The sequence below is a fragment of the Saccopteryx leptura genome, chromosome 1 (assembly GCF_036850995.1).
Source record: "Saccopteryx leptura isolate mSacLep1 chromosome 1, mSacLep1_pri_phased_curated, whole genome shotgun sequence".
NCBI lineage: Eukaryota > Metazoa > Chordata > Mammalia > Chiroptera > Emballonuridae > Saccopteryx > Saccopteryx leptura.
Window position 1 is genome coordinate 368,087,567 of NC_089503.1, and position 6,290 is coordinate 368,093,856.

Consider the following 6,290-nt stretch of genomic DNA (forward strand, 5'->3'; position numbering starts at 1 on the left):
CTCCTCAGTTCCCCATCTTCTTCCTTATCCCAGATACAAACTCTGCACAAAACTGGCATCTCACTCAGCACTCCGCCATCTTGGCTGCTTCTTCTGGCCACATGGCCTCTTTCTGCTCTCTGCTCTGCTCCCTCTGCTCTCTCATGCTAATCATCCCAGGAACCAAGAGAGCAAGTTCCTGTTCTGCCCCTATTTTATAGTGTAGATTCAAAACCTTCAATCCAATATACAAAATAGGGAAGTCTCTAATACAAAGTCACTTATCTGGGGCATGATGGGATTGTACCACCCCACATCAAAAAGGGTGGGAAAGGCTTAATCCCAAAACCAAGCCCCAGGCTACAAGGATTCTGCCTGCCTTTAGCCCACCCCCAACACACATTAATATCACCTGGGCAACGGCCTCCTCATGGGCAGCGTCATATTTAACAAAGTGAGCATAATATACTCTATCTGCCCAACAGAAGGGAAACGTTTTACACTCATTTGAAAGTGTAAAGCCAGAAGCCACGGCCAGGGCCACTATCACAGCAGCCTTCTGGCCTATGCAGGTTTGCATTGGATTCGGACAGTCGGTAAAGAAACAGCGGAGCCAAGAACTGATGGGCCATATAGTCTTTAATTCTAGCTTGCACCCGGCGGGCAAGTAAAAATACACACTGGGCTCCAAAACCCAATCACATTCAGTGCGCACAAAGCCACTGATTTATCCGAGTTTCCTAGAATCAAAGGTTTCTAGCTCACCAGCCTTATTCTCCTCAGTTCCCCATCTCCTTCCTTATCCCAGATATAAACTCTGTACAAACTGACATCTCACTCAGCACTCCGCCATCTTGGCTGCTTCTCCTGGCTTCCTCCACGTGGCCTTTTTCTGCTCTCCTCTGCTCTCTCTAATCATCCCAGGAACCAAGAGGGCAAGCTCTCGTTCCATCCCCATTTTATAGTGTAGAAATCCAAACCCTTAATCCAATATACAAAACAGGGAAGTCTCTAATACAAAGTCACCCTCTGAGGCATGATAGGATTTTACCGCCCTACATCAAAAAGGGTGGGAAAGGCTTAATCCCAAAACCAAGCCCCAGGCTACAAGGATTCTCAACACACATTAATATCACCTGGGTGATGGCCTCACGTGGGCAGCGTAATCTTTAACAAAGTGAGCATAATACATTTTATCTGCCCAACAGAAAGCTTAATATACACAAGGGAACCAGACATGGACTTGATAACACCCAGGGGGCTGTGTTATTGACGTTTGTGGGATGGCAGCAAATTTGTCCTATTTTATTCCACTATTTCGGTGTTGACTGTTCGTTGCCATTGCCTGACACTATGAATCGAGGACCTACTATGTAAATCTCAAGCCATTTTTGTAAACACTGCTCTTTCTTTGGGTTTTACTTCTCTTAGACACCAGGGGGTCCTCCATGCTAGCTCTCTGGGGCAACAGCCAGAAAGTTTGGCTTTGGCACTGAAGAATTAAGAGGATTAGAAAAAATAAACACAAGAGGGCTAAGCTGTTTTCAGTAAACACAGATTCCCATGTCTTTCCGGCTCACGGTCACATGAACTTAAATTGTGCAGTTCAGTTCCCTTATTGCAAACAAGTTCCTCTTCTCCTCCATCCGCCTCAGGTGGCATTAACCCAGTTTGTAGCAATCTACAAACTTTGTTAGAGACTGCTTATCAGTCTCTAACCCAGGGGTCCCCAAACTTTTTACACAGGGGGCCAGTTCACTGTCCCTCAGACTGTTGGAGGGCCGGACTATAAAAAAAACTATGAACAAATCCCGATGCACACTGCACATATCTTATTTTAAAGTAAAAAAAAAACAAAACGGGAACAAATACAATGTTTAAAATAAAGAACAAGTAAATTTAAATTAACAAACTGACCAGTATTTCAATGGGAACTATGGGCCTGCTTTTGGCTAATGAGATGGTCAATGTCCAGTTCCATATTTGTCACTGCTAGCCGTAACAAGTGATATGACGTGCTTCTGGAGCCGTGATATGTGCGTCCCGCGTCACCGGAAGTAGTACTGTATATGAGCGACGCGCCACCACATACAGTACTCCAGGAGCACAGGATGCTCCTCTCACTGACCACCAATGAAAGAGGTGTCCCTTCTGGAAGTGTGGCGGAGGCCGGATAAATGGCCTCAGGGGGCCGCATGTGGCCTGCGGGCCATAGTTTGGGGACCCCTGCTCTAACCTTTCCCTTCTGTAAAGCCAGTATCCAGGGCCACTATCACAGCAATCCGGCCCATGCAGGTTCGCATTGGATTCGGACAGTCGGTAAAGAAACAATGGAGTCAAAAACTGGTGGGCCATCATCTTTAATCCTAGCTTGCACCCGGCGGGCAAGTAAAAACACACACTGGACTCCAAAACCCACTCACATTCAGTGCTCACAAAGCCACTGACTTATCCGAGTTTCCTAGAATCAAAGGTTTCTAGCCCACCAGACTTATTCACCTCTGTTCCCCATCTCCTTCCTTATCCCTGCACAAACTCTGCACAAACTGGCCTCTCACTCAACACTCTGCCATCTTGGCTGCTTCTCCTGGCCTCCTCCACGTGGCCTTTCTCTGCTCTCTCCTATCTGCTCTCCTCTCTAATATTAATCTCAGGAACCAAGAGAGCAAGCTCCCGTTCTGCCCCCATTTTATAGTGTAGAAATCAAAACCTTTAATCCAATATACAAAATAGGGAATTCTCTAACACAAATCACTGAGGCATGATAGGATTGCACCATCCCACATCAAAAAGGGTGGGAAAGGCTTAATCCCAAAACCAAGCCCCAGGCTACAAGGATCCTGCCTGCCCACAGCCTCAGAGACACACATTAATATCACCTGGGCAACAGCCTCCACGTGGGCAGCGCCATCTTTAACAAAGTGAGCATATATTTTATCTGCCCAACACCTTCCCTCCCATTTTTTTCTTTTTTTTTTTCTTTTTTTTCTTTGAGACGAGGAGCAATAGAGACTCCCACATGCACCCCAACTGGGATCCGCTGAACAGCTCCATCTGGTGCCGATGCTCAACTCAATCAAGCTATCCTCAGCACCTGAGGCAGACACTGGGACCAACTGTTAGGTTTGGGTTCAGAACACCTTTAAATCCAGATCCCCTTTAAAACTCACAATCCCCTCACCCAACTTCTCACCTGGGCTCAAATCAGAACATTCTCATCCCCCACTGTGAGACTAGAGTTAATTGCTTGCTATTCTCTCTCTTAATAGCTTCCTGGCCTTCACTTTAAAATGTAGCAAAAAGTTGATCTTTGCAGAAATGTCAGGGAAAGCTTACATTGGAAGGGACCTGACAATTAGGGAGGTTTAAATCACAATAGTTGTTTGTAAAAGCCTAGCCACAGGCCCAGAGAAGTTGTCTTCTGATAGATCAGTCACCAGTGCAAACCCTGGAATGAGAAGGGACTGGCTTGATTGAAGCCCCGGCTGGCAGGAAGTCTTTGAACCAGCACAGGCCTCCTTTGGACAGTCCAAGCCGGGAGATAAACAATCTGGAGAAGCTGGGTGCCACTCCAATCCACATACCAAAAAATATTACCTTGTACTTGTAGAGGAAACGACACCCCCTGCTTTTTCCAAGACCCCTGACTAACCTCCATACACCCTGCTCCGTTCCTACCAGGGCCCGGCATGGCTTCATCTGTCTCAGCCGCCTGCAACAGGTGTTATAAATAAATTTTCCTTTTGAAACATATCAACCTTGTGTTTTTGGTTTGGCTCTCACCAGCGCCCACCCTAGACCTGGGAAGGGGTTTAGCCTGTCAGCTCTCCCTTACGGGACCAGGCAGCCCAGCTGGAGTTCTCTCCAGGTCTGACCTAGTCGGGGGTTTACACCGCCCTGCCAGTTGCCAAGAGAAACTGAAAGGAGACTTTCCCCCTCCCCACGGCCACTTTCCATTCGGGTACAAGGGGTTTAGCCTGTCAGCTCTCCCGTACGGGACCAGGCAGCCCAGCTGGAGTCCCTCCAGGTCTGACCTAGTCGGGGTTTACACCGCCCTGCCAGCTGCCGAAGGAGACTGACAGTAGGCTTTCCCCCTCCCCAGGGGACCAGCCACCCCAGTTTCAACCTCTCACCAACCAAGTCACTGGCTCGAGACGGGGAGAGAAGCAGATGGTTGCTTCTCATGTGCGCCCTGACCAGGCATCGAACCCAGATGTCTTCATGTAGGGCCAATCCTCTATCCACTCAGCAAACTGGCCAAGGCCGCTTCCCTTCCCATTTTCATAACACTCGGGTGCTAGAGCAGGAGGTCAGGCACTGGGTCACTTATCCTCAAAACCATTAGGGCTGGACCCAAACACGTGAGCAAGGGGTGATGCGAGGCTCAGTGACTAGAATCCATAGTAGGTGAATGTAAGGCCGGTGGCCATGGCCATGCAGGTTCACGCTGGACTGGGACACACGGTAAAGGAACTGCGGAGCCGGAGGATGGGGGGCCGTTCCGTTTATTAGAATCTCGCAAAGGCCAACAAGCAAGCAGGCAGGGAAACTGCTTCCCTCTCTCAGGGCTGACAAGCAAACAGGTGGGTTGGTGGTGGTGGTGGTGGGGGGGACCCCTTCTCCTACAAACAATAGCAAACAATGGCCCCTCCCAAAGGCAGCAGGCAATCCACAATCTGCCGCCCTGAGGGGAGCACCTGCACCTTGCATAGACTGTACACACGTGGTGCTGCCCTGTGCTCATGCACCAATCAGGCAAGTACAAGCGAGCAAGCCTAACAGATAACTAGGGCAGTTACAGAGGCTCCAGTGTCTGGGACAAGAAGGCAAAGTGGTGGTGTGTGGCTCTGACGTGTGACAGCGTAGCAGTTGAGCACTTAAGGAGCCCAGGGCCCTGCGTAAACCCCTCTCAGAGAGGCTTTGGTAGACTGGGTGCTGGAGGGAACCCCTGACTGTCCTCCTGCTGTCTGACTGGGCAGTCCGGGGGAGCCAGCCCCTCCTGGGGGGCCCAGGGCAGACTGCGGGAGCCAGCCCCTCCTGGGGGCCCAGCGGAGCAGAGAGTGGATTCCACTGGGCAGTCTGCGGGAGCCAGCCCCTCCTGGGGGACCCAGCGGAGCAGAGAGTGGATTCCACTGGGCAGGTCTGCGGGAGCCAGCCCCTCCTGGGGGCCCAGCGGAGCAGAGAGTGGATTCCACTGGGCAGGTCTGCGGGAGCCAGCCCCTCCTGGGGGACCCAGCGGAGCAGAGAGTGGATTCCACTGGGCAGTCTGCGGGAGCCAGCCCCTCCTGGGGGACCCAGCGGAGCAGAGAGTGGATTCCACTGGGCAGTCTGCAGGAGCCAGCCCCTCCTGGGGGCCCAGGGCAGAGAGTGGATTCCACTGGGCAGACTGCGGGAGCCAGCCCCTCCTGGGGGGCCCAGCAGAGCAGAGAGTGGATTCCACTGGGCAGTCTGCGGGAGCCAGCCCCTCCTGGGGGCCCAGGGCAGACTGCGGGAGCCAGCCCCTCCTGGGGGGCCCAGCAGAGCAGGGAGTGGATTCCACTGGGCAGTCTGCGGGAGCCAGCCCCTCCTGGGGGGCCCAGCGGAGCAGAGAGTGGATTCCACTGGGCAGGTCTGCGGGAGCCAGCCCCTCCTGGGGGCCCAGGGCAGACTGCGGGAGCCAGCCCCTCCTGGGGGGCCCAGCGGAGCAGAGAGTGGATTCCACTGGGCAGGTCTGCAACAAACAGCAGCCAGTGTGGGCTCTTGGACTCGCTGGCGTTCCCACATCCTCACGTGTGCTTTTTATTCCTTTAAGCAAACTGTGTGCCAAGAAGATTGCACGGAGGGGTCCTGCTTGTGTTCTATTCGCACAAAGGTCCCCACCTAAGGGGACGTCTCTCTGGCCGGGAGGCCTTAACACCCCACACCTGCGTTCCTCTTTCTCACCATCACTTTGGTTTTCTTCTGCGCACTCGACTCCCTCTGGCAATTTTATCTGTTTAGTCAATCTCTGTCTTTATTTTATTTTTATTTAGAAATTAAATTGAAATGGGGTGACACTTATCAACAAGGTTTCAGGTGAGCATCTCTATAGCATTTAAACTGTTGATTGTGTTGTGTGCCCATCACCCCAAGTCATATCGTTTCCGTCACCTTATATTTGTCCCTTTTCCCTCCTCTCCCCCTGGTAACCACTTCACTTTTCTCCGTGTCCCCGAGTTCTGTTTTATGTCCCACCTATGGGGGGGGGAGGTAGATATTTGTCCTTTACTTCTTTCCTCCCCACCCCGTCCACCTGGTAACCATCTGTCTTTATTTTTAAAGTAGGTTTCTTG